Source organism: Balaenoptera acutorostrata, chromosome 19, assembly GCF_949987535.1.
Source record: "Balaenoptera acutorostrata chromosome 19, mBalAcu1.1, whole genome shotgun sequence".
Taxonomy (NCBI): domain Eukaryota; kingdom Metazoa; phylum Chordata; class Mammalia; order Artiodactyla; family Balaenopteridae; genus Balaenoptera; species Balaenoptera acutorostrata.
In genome coordinates this window covers 48,990,756-49,006,054 of record NC_080082.1, presented here as the reverse complement: position 1 = coordinate 49,006,054, position 15,299 = coordinate 48,990,756, and the positions used below count along the sequence as shown (strand labels likewise).

General features: G+C 39.0%; 1 protein-coding gene across 5 annotated transcripts in view; it reads right to left on the bottom strand.

Moving 5' to 3' along the window:
• GARRE1 (granule associated Rac and RHOG effector 1) overlaps positions 1-15,299 on the bottom strand; it is an 83,026-nt gene that overhangs the window by 55,902 nt on the left and 11,825 nt on the right. For 2 of the 5 annotated variants that reach the window (XM_007165081.2, XM_057533961.1), the window contains one exon: positions 9,861-9,914. The exons of 2 other annotated variants lie outside the window; for them this stretch is intronic. The gene's annotated coding sequence lies outside the window, so the exon portion shown is untranslated. Of the gene's footprint in view, positions 1-9,860; positions 9,915-15,299 lie in introns of those variants that run through there. One more of the 5 variants, XM_057533960.1, reaches the window with a different exon arrangement.

Below are 15,299 nucleotides of genomic sequence, written 5' to 3'. Positions count from 1 at the left end.
AAATGATACTAAAAGACATTTCTTGAAAGATATACAACTGGCCAATAAGCAAATGAAAGGATGCTCAACATGGATAGTCACTAGGGAAACACAAATAAACCATAGTAAGATACCACTTCATACATGCTGGCATGGCTACAGTAAAAACAAACAAAAAACAAAACAGAAAATAAGTGTGGGTGAGAATGTGGAGAAACTGGAACTCTCATAAATTGCTGGTGAGAATGTGAAATGATGCTGCTACTGTGAAAAGCAGTTTGGCAGTTCCGAAAAATGTTAAACAGAGAGTTGCCATTAAGACCAAGCAATTCCACTCTTAAGCATATACCCAAGAAAACTGAAAACATATATTTATATAAAAACTTGCACATGAATGTCCATAGCATCATTATTCATAATAGCCCCAAAGTGGAACAACCCAAGTCTATCAACTGATGAATGAATAAACAAAATGTGGTATAGCCATACAATGGCATATTATTCAGCCATAAAAAAGAATGAAGTGGGACTTCCCTGGTGGCTCAGTGGTTAAGAATCCGCCTGCCAATGCAGGGGACACGGGTTCGAGCCCTAGTCCGGGAGGATCCCACATGCCGCAGAGCAACTAAGGCCGTGTGCCACAACTACTGAAGCCCGTGCACCTAGAGCCCGTGCTCTGCAATGGGAGAGGCCACCGCAACGAGAGGCCCATGCACCGCAACGAAGAGTGGCCCCTGCTTGCCGCAACTAGAGAAAGCCCGCGCACAGCAACAAATACCCAATGCAGCCAAAAATAAATAAACAAATAAATAAATTTATTTAAAAAAAAAAAGAATGAAGTATTGATAAATGCTACAGTGTGGCTGAACCTTGAAGACATTATGGTAAGAGAAAGAAGCCAGAAACAGAAGGTCATATACTGTGAGATTCCATTGATATGAAACATCCAGATAAAGCAAATCCATAGAGACAGATAAAAGTAGATCAGTGGTTGCCAGGAGTTGAGGATAGGAAGGGAATGGGGAGTAACTATTAATTAATACAGAGTTTCTTTCTGAGGTGATGAAGACATTCTAGAATTAGACGGTGGTGATGGTTGTACAATTTTGTTAATGTACTAAGACTCACTGAATTTCACACTTTAAAATGGTGAATTTTATGGTATAAGAATTATATATCAATTAAAAAGGAGAGAAATGGGGAAAAATATATACTACTGGCCTCCAGAAATGTCTATTTAGAATAGATGAACATCTGCTACATCTAAAAAATGATTTACTGGGTAGATGGTCAGCTCTGTGGGTGGCTACCCACTAACCAGGGTGGTGATTATCTGGGTGTTTACTTGGAGGTAATAAAATCAAGCATAGTTACTATAATTTGTGTACTTTCCTATGTGTTATTCTTCAGTGAAAGTTTAAGGAAGAAACAAAGGACTAACTAGAACAAAAAGGAGGGAAGCTTGGGTAAGGAAAGTTTCATTCCAAGTGGAACAGCATGAGGGAGGGGAAACCCAGAAGGCAGTACTGCAGAGACTACCAGATGGCTGGTTTCAATCAAATCTCCTTCCTCCTTTACAATAAGCCAGCGGGGCCAAGAATATGTGCACCGCACTACTCTGAAATGTACATGCTTACATGACTAACTGGGGTATAATAAAAAGTTCTAGATGAAAAGCCTTGGCAAACTTTAAGATTCAGATGTAATCCAAATTATAATTTCAGTAGTAAGAAGAAAGCAGCAGATTCATGAAAATAAAAACCTAAAAAGAAAGGGGAGGGAAGTAATGTCATAAAAAATGGCAGAGTAAGGACCTCCAAAAATTCTCTCCTCCATAAACACAGTGAGAAAACTGGCCAAATTGGTCAGAATCAACTTTTTTTTTTTAACATCTTTATTGGAGTATAATTGCTTTACAATGGTGTGTTAGTTTCTGCTTTATAACAAAGTGAATCAGCTATACATATACATACATCCCCATATCTCTTCCCTCTTGTGTCTCCCTCCCTCGCACCCTCCCTCTCCCACCCCTCTAGGTGGTCACAAAGCACCGAGCTGATCTCCCTGTGCTATGCGGCTGCTTCCCACTAGCTATCGATTTTACATTTGGTAGTGTATATATGTCCATGCCACTCTCTCACTTTGTCCCAGCTTACCCTTCCCCCTCTCCGTGTCCTCAAGTCCATTCTCTAGTAGGTCTGTGTCTTTATTCCCATCCTGCCCCTAGGTTCTTCATGACCTTTTTTTTTTTTTAGATTCCATATATATGTGTTAGCATACAGTATTTGTTTTTCTCTTTCTGACTTACTTCACTCTATATGACAGACTCTAGGTCCATCCACCTCACTACAAATAACTCAATTTCGTTTCCTTTTATGGCTGAGTAATATTCCAATGTATATATGTGCCACATCTTCTTTATCCATTCATCTGTCGATGGACACTTAGGTTGCTTCCATGTCCTGGCTATTGTAAATAGTGCTGCAATGAACATTGTGGTACATGACTCAGAATCAACTTTTTAAAGACTCTAGAAATTAACAAGATTGAAGCAAACTGGGGAGCATTTATTCAAGAGAAATGGCTGAATCTCAGTAAGAATACAGTAGTACCCCCATCCATGGGGGATATGTTCCAAGACCCCCAGTGGATGCCTGAAACCTCGGGTAGCATATACAGCGTGGATACACTGGACAAAGGGATGATACATGTTCCAGGCGGGATGGAACAGGACAGCATGATATTTTATCATGCAACTCGGAATGGCGTGCAATTTAAAACTTATTTCTGGAATTTTCCACTTAATGTTTTCAGGCTGCACTTAACTGCAGGTAACTGAAACGGCTGAAAATGAAACTGTGAATAAGGGGGGGACTACTATAGTCAGCTTTGTAGCATTTTAACTTGATCTAGTTCCATTCCCTGCTCTCTAACTCTATGGTAACCTTGAAAAATAACAGCTGCATTTGCAGTGAAAACCAGAAGGCAGGCAGCAGAACTGGAGGGAGCAGAACTAGGTTAGAGCTCCTTCAGAGTCTCATTCCTAGAAAATTATCATTATCTGACTTATCTGCAGGTTCCCTGGAAGATTCCACTTGCAAGGATCTCCATTTGATCTGACTTGGAACTCACTTGGAGAGGGAAGAGAATCTGATTTCCAGTTGCCACATTATATCATAAAAAATGTTCAGTTTTCAATTAAAACTTAACAAGACATGCAAAGAAACAAGAAAGTATGGCCCTTACACAGGAAAGCAAACAAACAAACAAACAAGAGAAACAACTGATGAGGAAGCCCAGATGTTGGACTTACTAGACAGAGACTAAAATCAGCTATTTTCAATATGTTCAAAGAACTAAAGGAAACCATATCTAAAGAACTAAAGGAAGTCAACTATACTTCTATTTTTTTTAAAAAGTAAAATCATTAAAAAGAAAAAAAAAAAGAACTAAAGAAACATATGAGAATGATGTCTCAGCAAATCCAGAACACTAGTAAAAGAGAGAAATATTTTTAAAACAGAACCAAATAGAAATTCTGGAGTTGAAAAATACAGCTAACATAAAAAAATTAACTAAAGGCTCAACAGCAGATTTGAACAGGAATCAGTGACACTGAAGATTAACCAATTGAGATTATCCAGTCTGGGGAACAGGAAGAAAAAAGAAAAGAGTCTCAGAGACCCGTGGGGCACCATCAAGCATACCAGCATCATATAATGGGATTCTCAGAAGAGGAGAGGGAGAAAGGCACAGAAAAAAAATATTTGAAGAAATAAAGGCCCCAAATTTCTCAAATTTGATAAAAAGCACCTGAATCTACACATCTATGAAGCTCAACAAACTCCAAGTAGGATAAACGCAAAAAAATCAACCTAGGCATATTATAATCAAATTGCCTAAAGCCAAAGCAAGAATCTTGAAAGCAACAAGAGAAAAGCAATTCATCATGTATAGTTGATTCTCATTACTTACAGGCAGTTATAAAAAGTTGCCACGTACACTGAATTAGCAAATACTGAATCAGTACTCCTAGATCCTGTGAGCCTCTAGTCAAAACATTTTCACCAATCAATATATAACCTTGTTTTATGTGTGTTTCTGTTTAAAGACACCTTAGTTAATATTTACTGTTGATTCATTAACAGTGAACTCACAGGTAATGGCACTATAACTCATGCCTGAATGACACTCATCTAACACGTCTTTTCTGTTAGGTACCTCACGGCCTTCTTGGGCTTAGGAACACTAGAGAGCACTTCAGCAATACACTTAGGGGCCATTTTAAACAGTGAAACTGCCAACAAAAAGTATAAAAATGCAAAAAATGTGGCACTAAATAGACTATGAAAAGAATACTTGTTTATAGTCTGAGAGCTGAAATGAGAAGGCAGAGCGTCACCCTGTTCATCCCCAGCTGGGGGTGTGCACGTTGTGCAATTCAAATTTTTTGCCACTCTGCACAGGTCTACAACTGACCACAAGAGCTCTACAAGTATTGATTTTGTGTTGCAAATAAATTTTAGCCAGTAAGCTAACCTGCAAATACAGGATCTGAGAATCGTGAGGATCAACTATATATAACACTACTTGAAACACTTGTGTTCCCAACATAATGGGATACTCCTCCTTTTAAAAATATAATATAAAAAAATCAATCTATGAAACAAATAATCAGAGGGTTACTGACCATCTTACAAGATACAGAGGTTCCTTTAAGTACTGAACCCATGGTATATTTAATGAAACAATTCAGCAATTCCATAATGTACAACCTTTCAGGATTTCATTGTGATTTTTAAAGGCTCAAGCCTATATACTTAAGGTACACTCTATGTGCCAATTTAGAAGTATATAATTTATAAAGACAAATTTATGCTTTAAGAGAACAATTACATTTGGTGAATCACATTCACTCCTTTTTTTCCCCTTCTAGAACGCATTATTTTAAAAATAAAAAATAACATTTGTAAAAGCTAAACAAGTTGAGGAGTTATTATTCATTAAACTTTTTATTTTAGTGCTAAGCTCATGGTGAAATTTTTTTATAAAAATGCCAATGGATATTACAAATGCTTAAAGAACAACTTAACAAGGTAAAATATATATTAATATCTCTTCACTGACTAGCTTGCATATAGCTGCTTCATCAAAGATGATTCCTTCAATCGAAAAGACAAACAATAACAAGTGTTGGTGAGAATGTGGAAGAATTGGAACCCTCATACATTGCTAGTAGGATTGTAAAATAGTACAGCACCTTGGAAAACAGTTTGGCAGCTCCTTAAAATAAGTATAGTGTTAGCACATGACCCAGCAATTCCACTCCAATGTATATATTCAAGAGAAATGAAAAATATAAATCCACACAAAACTCTATACATCAACATTCACAGCAGCATTATTCAAAATAGTCAAAAAATAGAAACAACCCAAATGTCTATCAACTGATGAATGAATAAACAAAATGTGGTATTGCTATACAATGGAACATTAAATATATATATTATGTACATATAAAGGAATGAAGTACTGATACATGCTAAAACATGGATGAACTTTGAAAACATTGTGCTAAGTGTGAAAGAAGCCAGACACAAGAAGCCACATATTATATGCTCCCACTGATATGTAATACCCAGAATAGGCAGATTCATAAAAAAAGAAAGTAGATTTGTGGAATGGAGAATCACTGCTAATGGGTACAGGGTTTCTTTTTGCGGTAATGACAAGGTTCTGAAGTTAGATAATGGTGACTGTTGCACAACTCTAAATATACTAAAACACATACGGTATGTGAATTATATCTCAATAAAGCTGTTATTTTCCCTATGTAACTTCATTGCCATTTTCCTTATGTAACTTCTCATTTAACACCAAAAGGTACCTAATAAAAAATAAGTTTTCGAGACTTCCCTGGTGGTGCAGTGGTTAAGAATCCGCCCGCCAATGCAGGGGACACGGGTTTGAGCTCTGGTCTGGGAAGATCCCACATGCTGTGGAGCAACTAAGTCCGTGTGCCACAACTACTGAGCCTGCACTCTAGAGCCCGCGAGCCACAACTACTGAAGCCCGTGCGCCTGGAGCCCATGCTCCGCAACAAGAGAAGCCACCGCAAGGAGAAGCCCGCTCATAGCAACAAAGAGTAGCCCCCACTCGCCGCAACTAGAGAAAGCCCGTGCGCAGCAATGAAGACCCAACGCAGCCAAAAATAAATAAATAAATAAAATAATTAATTTAAAAATAATTAGTTTTCCAGAGATACCTTTAATGCCAGACTTAGTTTCCTTTTCACACTTCAATTAGAAATCTGGATTTAAATGCTGCTATCCCAAATCTGGGAATGTGAGTACTGAAAAGGCCCTTAAAGATCATCTAATTTAAGCCCTTCAATTTACAGATGAGGGAAGAAAAATCTCAGGATACTAAATGTCTTGCACTAGACCGCATAGCGCCCGTATCTTGACTCTCAGAACTCTAAATGTATACATAAATATTCTGTTCAGCACTATCCAGACTGACACATTAAGCTACGCTACAGGAATAAATCCTGAAAGGAGTGGCCTAACCTAAGATTTATTTTTTGCTCACATAAAGTTCAAGGCAGCCCTTCAACTTGTAGGGACATCATTGGAACTTGTGTTTTCCACAGTCACCTTAGCACAAGAAAAGAAACTCATATCGACTCTTTACTGCTTCCCACTGTAAGTGACACACATCACTTCCCATCACAGCCCTTTGCCAGAATTAGTCACATGTGCTAATGTAACCACAAGATAAACTGGGAAATGTAGGGGGACACATGGAATATTGGGTAAGCAATACAGTCGGTCACAGCTGCCCATCCAGCCCAGCTGTGGGTTGCACAGTTTTTACAAGATGGTGAAAGCAATTCTGATTCCACACAGGAGAGGCTGTTTTGCAATGTGGAGTCCCTACAGTTGCTCTCCAGAGGCCAGGTGATGCTTACATAGGCTGCTCCAGGACATGGTTCTTTGCTGTGTGTATGTATGCAGGGTGGGGGAGTGGAAGGAGGTAGGGAGGGAAAGGTCACAGATTCCTTTGAGAAACTGTTGACAAAATACTCCATAGTCTTAACACATATCCAAAACACCAAAGTTTTCATTCAGTTTTGGATTTAGAGCCCCAGGTGAAGAACCACCTGCCGTCCACACTCCCCGTGCTTCCCTTCCCTACAGAGGAACGCTACACAAGAGCTGGAGGCAGCAGGTGACTGCTGACACAAAACACAAAACTGAGCCTCTCTTCCTGCACTTAGTGTTGGTCCAGCAATAACCAAATAGGGGAGGCCAAAGGCTCAAGCTAACGCAGTCAGGGGGCACCAAAGAGAAATATATATTGGACCCTCTGTGGGGTTTTTTTGCTTTTTTGCTTTATTTTTTAGCTTAATTTTTTGTTTATTTGTGTTTTGTTTGTTTGTTTTTTGGCTGCACCACGTTACTTGTGGGATCTTAGTTCCCCGACCAGGGATCGAACCCATGCCCCCTGAAGTGGAAGCACACAGTCCTAACCACTGGACTCCCAGGGAATTCCCACACTGAACCCTTTGTATCCATATCACTTATTACCTGTGCACCTGTATCCTCGAGGTGTGGTCCTCTGGCCGTGAGCATCAGAATTGAATTGCTAAACACCAAAGGTGCACCTGTATTAGGATGTCTGTCTATAGGCCATATCAGTGTACAGGGTGTGGTTATAATGCCCACTGAACATGTTATTAAGAATGGAAAATTTTTAAGCAATTTTTTATGAGATGTCATATTAACATTAACTTTGTTAAGACTAGGATGAAAAGAAAGAAGCCAACCAAAGCTTAAGGACTTCCTTTCCTGACATTAGAATCAGAACATCCCTTTTAATGGAATGACTATTAAAATGCTGATTCCTGGAATACAATCCAAATCTAACGAATCAATCTTTGGAGGTAGGAGCAGAGAATATGCATTTTTTTTTTAATTTATTTATTTTTGTCTGTATTGGGTCTTCGGTTCGTGCGAGGGCTTTCTCCAGTTGCGGCAAGCGGGGGCCACTCCTCATCGCGGTGCGGGGACCGCTCTTCATCGCGGTGCGCGGGCCTTTCTCCATCGCGGCCCCTCCCGTTGCGGGGCACAGGCTCCAGACGCGCAGGCTCAGCAATTGTGGCTCACGGGCCCAGCCGCTCCGCGGCATGTGGGATCCTCCCAGACCAGGGCTCGAACCCGTGTCCCCTGCATTAGCAGGCAGACTCTCAACCACTGCGCCACCAGGGAAGCCCAATATGCATTTTTTACAAGATCCTCAGGTGATTCTAGATGCATGCTATAATTCGAGAATCAAACTGGTCAGCTAAAAACCTGCTAAAAGCTACAAGGATGAGGACACCTGAGCATGGACATCTGAAGTTGCTGACTATATAAACACCATTTAAGGCAACTCAGGTATTTCACCAATATTCCTATTTATCAAGAATCCAGAAAGGGACTTCCACCTCCATGTGATAAATGACTCTATTTCTTAGAACCAAGGGGCTGGTTGGAAAATTCAATGAAAACTTCTGTTTGTATCATAATTGCTTCTAACAAGACCACTCAGGTCCAACAGTCAAGCCTGAGGTTCTTCTCCAGGCAGAAAGAACAAACAAGCCCCTGAAGAAAACAAAAATTGGTTTTTACTTATTCTTAACAGATCTGGTGTTCCTGTGCTGACCTTTGCTGTAATCAAAACTAGATAGTGTTGAATTCAAGGAAATATCATGGAATTGAAATACCATTCAAGTTCTATCATTTTCAAATAGGATTTTGCCAAGAAACAATATGCAAAGAAGGTGGTGACATCCATCTAAGGAGTCAGCTTCATGGCAGTGATCATAATATCCCCTAACAAAATACTGATGGAAGCTCGGTGATGGGTACACATGAGATTCATCATATTATCTGCTCTACTGTTGTATATGATCAAACAGTTCTGTAATGAAAAGTTTAAAATGCACACAAACAAGTATATAAGCACCTGGATATATCCCTTTTATTTATTTTTATTTATTTATTTATTTATTTATTTTTATTCAGTGGCTGCATCATGTCTTAGCTGCGGTGCGTGGGCTTCTCTCTAGTTGTGCAGTGTGGGCTCAGTTGCCCCGCGGCATGTGGGATCTCAGTTCCCTGACCAGGGATCAAACTGGCGTCCCCTGCGTTGCAAGACGGCTGCCTAACCACTGGACCACCAGGGAAGTCCCAATTTTTTTTAATAAAATTATTCTCAATACTTGTCTTATTGTTTTTTGAAAGCTTTTCCCCCATATTTATCTCCCTGAAGGGCTAAAATATGTTCAATCCATTTAAGGACATTTCTGCTGTGTATTTTCTTAAAAAGAATTTTCACTGGGAAAATATTCACCATTTATGAATCCACTATTCATGCTACATGGAAATAAATATGCATTGTGAAAGATCTCAGAAGTTAGTTGTAGCCAAGACTTGTAAGATTTAAGTACGGTATTCATAAGTTTTAATCCTGCCTAACATTCTCAAACACATGGCAGAAAAGGACATTTTAGTAGATATCACATCTTTTCAACACTACAATAATTTGCAAAAATTCTCAATAGATTAAAATTGAACTCAGACCTGATTACATCATTTAAAGCATTCCTTTCTGCATCAAAGTCAACAGGAATTTGTATTTCAAACGGTAACAAAGAACATGCTTGAAACTAGACAAAAGTTAAGCATAAAAGGGTTTTCTTATACCCATAACAGATAAAAGTTTTAAAAAGTGGTCATCCTGAGAAAATTTGAAGAGCTTCCCTTTAGAGATGCAGTGGAAAAGAGAGTGGCCCTGGTGGCTGGCTAACTGGGTGAGATCCTGGCTCTGCCACTTACCAGCTATGTGACTTGGGCAAGTTCTTTAACCTCTGTGTGCCTCAGTTTCATCGTCTGTAAAATAGGGATAATAACAGTAACTACTGTTATTGAGTTAAATGAGTTTATACATACAAGGCATGTAGAATAATGTCTGGCACATATTAAGCACTGATTGTTTGATGATCTTATTATCATTCCAGTAAGTGAAGTAACCAGGCCTTATTATCTTGCTTGTCTGGAAAAAAGTTACTGACAAACAAGAAACGTCTTGTAAAGTCACCCAATCCCTAAACTGAGTAGAAATCTATGTATTCTAGGGTGGGTGGCATCACATGTTTCAGTGATGTGATAGTTATTACTTGTGAACACAGAGAACAATTTTAAATCCATTTCAGTCATTAAGCCAATAGAGAAAAAGGAGTGAAAAGCAGTCCTGTTGTCAGAAGTGGTATGGCACAAAGTAGCTTCATTTCAAGACGACAGGCTAAATAAACAGGCACATATACTTACCTCCCCACCTTCCTCAAATCCCAAAGACATAACATAAAGATATTCACAAGGGAATCACAACATAACAGTAATTAAAACTGCCGAGGGATATAGTCTATTTGAATACTGGCCACTTTCTAGAAGACAGAAAGGAAGTGGAGGAAACTGTATGACAAGATAGACCAGAGCAGAGCTAGACACTTCTCAGAACATGTAAAGCCAAAGGCGGGCAGAGAAGCAGAGCCCTTTTCCTGGAGGAGCTGGATAAATGCCCAGCTTTGAGTCAGCAGGTACAGTCAGGAGTGGGAAATAGGTTCATCTACCTGATCTCCTCCATACTTCTCACTCCTGGTCACTGAATCAGCCAACTCCTACTAAGGCAAGAGGACTGTTGGAAAAACAGGAACATCTTGTCAATAACCTATATAATCAACCTGGTTCTTCATTGATAAGCATCACCAGATAGTGAAAGAAAACCAAGAGGACATAAAGGAAAACTAAGATGAAAAGCAGATCAGACTCCAGAAGAAACATGTATTTTAGGTCCCAGAAAAACACCTGGAAAGAAATTCTAACTGGTATCCTCAGAGAGATATAAGATAATGCATCCTTAGAACAAAAACAAGCAAATCATAAATGAAGCAGAAATCAAGGAAGAACTCTTAGAAATAAGAAATATGATTGCCAAGATGAAAAACAAGGGAATAAATAAAATAGGAGTGGAATAACATGTAGGGGATACACACACACACACACACAACACACACACACCCCACACTTGCTTATATTTTTTAAAATAAGCAATGGAAGAATAAACCAATAAAAATGTTTACCTATGAGGTATAGAGAAGAACAAAGGCAAGGAAGGAAGCCATACTTCTCTCAGTCTACCTTGCTTTATATAGTTTTATCTTTAGAACCATGTAAATATATTATATAATTATAAAACAAAAGTAAATAAAAAATAAAACAATCCCTAAAAATAAAAAACAGACAAGTGAACCTAAACTATTTATCAAATTGGTGGCATAACCATAAAGAGAAGGATTTTTCAAGTTAAAACAGTGTCTTGACTGTACCTCTCTGGTGTTATTGTCAATAAAGGAGAAGAGACACAAATATAAAATCAAAGAAATAAAAATCCTGTAATCCTTCTATTGAATTTGAACCATGAGTTATCTTTTTCTTTCTAAAAAGTACACATTTACTTTACTGAAAAGATCTAAATTCACATCCCAGTTGCAATTAATGCCCTTAATACTACTTCCTCCCACCAAATAGGATGAGAATTCCTTATAGAAATGGCTGATTCTAGATCTGGGGTCAGAAACAAAAAGATAAGCCCAGGAATTCTTATCAGGCCGGAAATCAGGGAACCCATCTAATACTACCCAGCCCATGTCATAGGGCCCAGAGTCAACCTGAAGAATAAGCTCTTATATTAATGGCCAATAATGGTAGAATTTCAGAATCAAAAGAATAACTCTTCTGGAGCAAAATTCATTAAGTATATAAAAATTAATGAGTTTGGACTTGGCAATGATTTCTTGCATATGATACCAAAAGCAAAGGCAACAAAAGAAAAAACAGACAAATTTTACTTCATCAAAATTAAAACTTCTGTACATCAAAGGACACAACCGATAGAGTGAAAAGACAACCCAAAGAATGGAAGTAAATATCTGTAAGCCATATATCTGAAAAGGAATTAATATCCAGAATATATAAAGAACTCATATAACTCAAAAACATATAACCAAACAATCCAATTATCAAATGGGCAAAGGATTTGAATAGACATTTGTCCTAAGAAATAGACAAATGGCCAAAAGACACATGAAAGAATGCTCAACATCACCCATCATTAGGGAAATGCAAAGCAAAACCACAATGAGATACCACTTCATATGCATATATGACTATTATAAAAAGAAAAAAACAACACACAGAAAACAACATGTTGGCAAGGATGTGGAGAAATTGAAACCCTGCTCATTGCTGGTGGAAATGTAAAATGGTTGGGTCACTATGGAAAACAGCATGGCAGTTCCTCAAAAAATTAAACATGTAGTTCATTACCATATGATCCAGCAATTCCACTCCTGGGCATACACACAAAAGAACTGAAAGCAGGGACTCAAACAGATATTTGCACACCTATGTTCATAGCAGCATTATTCATAATACCAAGAAGGCCGAAACAAGCCAAATATCCATCAACGGATGAATGCATAAACAAAATGTAGTATAACCATATAATGGAGTATTATCCAGCCTTAAAAGGACGGAAATTCTGATATATGCTTCAATATAGATGAAACTATGTTTATCCATGTGGCAAGTGACCTCTCTACTTGTCAGGCCATAGATCTGCAGAAACCTGGCAGTGGCTGCAATATCTGTAGCCTTAAGACAGGTGCTGTAGGGAAGAAGGTGGAGACCATGGTCTCTACTTCCAAAGTCACAGCTGAATAACAGGATCATCAAGCACCCTGTTTTTCAAGCTGAGGCCTGATATGGGTGAAGAGTGCTGGTTATTTTTCTGGGGAGCCTGTCCTTTATCTTTTACCATCTGTTTACAGCATCTTTCAACACACATACACACACACACACACACACACACACACACTTTTCCCTCATTTCTCTAGTCAAATATGTTCATCTGTTCTTTTACAGTGTCAGGTTTTACAAGTTAATCTACCTTGCCCAAACTGATGATCAAATATAGTTGAACCCTTTGAAGAAGATACACAAATGACCAATAAGCACATGAAAAGATGCTCAACATCATTAGCTATCAAGGAAATGCAAACCAAAGCCATGAGATACCACTTCACAACTACTAGGATGACTATAATAAAAAGACAAACAATAACAAGTGTTGGCAAGAATGTGGAGAAATTAGAATCTGTGGGAATGTAAAAGGGTGCAAATACTTTGGAAAACAGTCTGGCAGTACCTCAAAAGGTTAAAAGTAGAATTACCATATGACCAAACAATTCCACAACTATGTATATATCCAAGAAAAATAAAAGACATGTCTACACAAAAACCTGTATATGAAAGTCCAGAGCAATACTATTCATAATAGTAAAAAAGTGGAAACAACCCAAATGTCTAACAACTTAGTGGTATAGCCATACAATGGAATAATATTCTTCAATCATAAAAGGAATGAAGTACAGGAATACCCTGGCGGTCCAGTGGTTAGAACTCGGCACTTTCACTGCCAGGGCCTGGATTCAATACCTGGTTGTGTAACTGAGATCCTGCAAGCCATGCTGCAGGGCCAAAACAACGGATGAAGTACAGATACGCACAACAACATGGATGAGCCTTGAAAACATTATGCCAAGTGAAAGAAGCCAGACACAAAGTTCACATATTGTATGATCCCATTAACATGCAATGTCCAGAATAGGCAAATCCACTGAAACAGAAAGATTAATGGTTGCCTATGGCTGGGGCAAATGGGAAGAATGAGGAATGACTGCTAATGGGTACAGGGTTTCTTTTCGGAGTGATGAAAACGTTCTGAAATTCTGGTGGTAGTTACATAACTCTACGAATACATTAAAAACCATTGAATTATACACTTTAAATGGGTGAACTGTATGGTGTGTGGCTTACATTTTAATAAAGCTGTTATTTAAAAAAAAAAGGTGAACCACTCCATAAACAACTCCTTCTTCAGAGGAAAAAAATACAGAAAATTCTCTGTCCTCTCTAGACAACAACAATGTAAATCTACATATCCACCCTTTATAATCTGGGGACACTACAGGAAATTAGGGAGGTTAGGGAAGTTATTGCCCATGAAGTTCAAAGCCCAACCACTTCCATGGTGTTTTTTCGGTCAGTTCAGAATGACACAGCCATATTTAGAAATGCACTCCAAAAAAATGCTTTGAAGATTTTTATTCTCAACATTCACGAATTTAAAGTATCTATCCAGACAAGAGAAAATGCCTGTAAGATTCAGTTCTTAGTTCTCTCTCTCGTTAGGGCGCTACTTTTTTGGCTCCCCTTGTGTTACCACATTAAAAAGAGTGACGTGAAAAGATGCTAGTTCTCCTTCCTTTCCTCCTGTCCCTCTGGCCATTCTTAGTTGTCTCTTTGAGCCACTCCCCATCGGACAGTCCTGAAGTGCTGTGGCCCCTCAGAGCTCTACGTTGTGCCTTGTTTCTAAGATCGACATATTCTCACTGGGATGATCCCCGAATCCATTTCTCTAGCCCAGATCTTTCTCTTGTACTCCAGATCCCAAATATTCAACTGCCTAATGGACAGGCCCCCAAGTCAAATGTCCAAAACCAACTCTCCCCAGTCTTTCCATATTCCTTCCCTGTCTTGGTGAATGGCATCACCATTAACCTACTTGAACAAGCCAGAAACCTGGAGTTATCCTCTACTCCTTACTCTCCTTTATATCCAATTAATCATTTAGTCATATCCTTTCTGCCTCCTTAACATCTTGCAAGTCTTTTTCCTTCTATTTTCACTGCCAATCCAAAGTTGAAACCTTCTTTACCTCCTGCCTGAATTACAGAGGAGCCTCCTGAGTGATCTTCTAAATGCCTGGACTGCTCCTCTCTGGTTGCTGTGTGATTCATCACGCCACTCTCCTGCTTAAAATCAATTATGGCTCTCCATTACCTTCCCAACTTTCTCCCAACTTCCCCTCACCTCCCTCACCCCATTTCTGCCTAGTTCTTGCTTGTGCCATCTTTCCTCTCACCATCTACACATTCAGCTCCCTCTGCGTGGAAAGCTCTCCCGGCTTACTCTCACTCCTCCTGGGTGTCTAACTGAGATGTCACCTCCTCTGGGAAGCCACCTTGACAAAGACTGAGGTAGAAGCTCCTCTGTGTGCAACCATAACAGCCTGTCTTTAGCCCTGTCTTAGCACTGTCTTTGCTGTATTGTAACGTACTGCATCACAACTGCCAGTTTCCCCTGTGTTTCTCT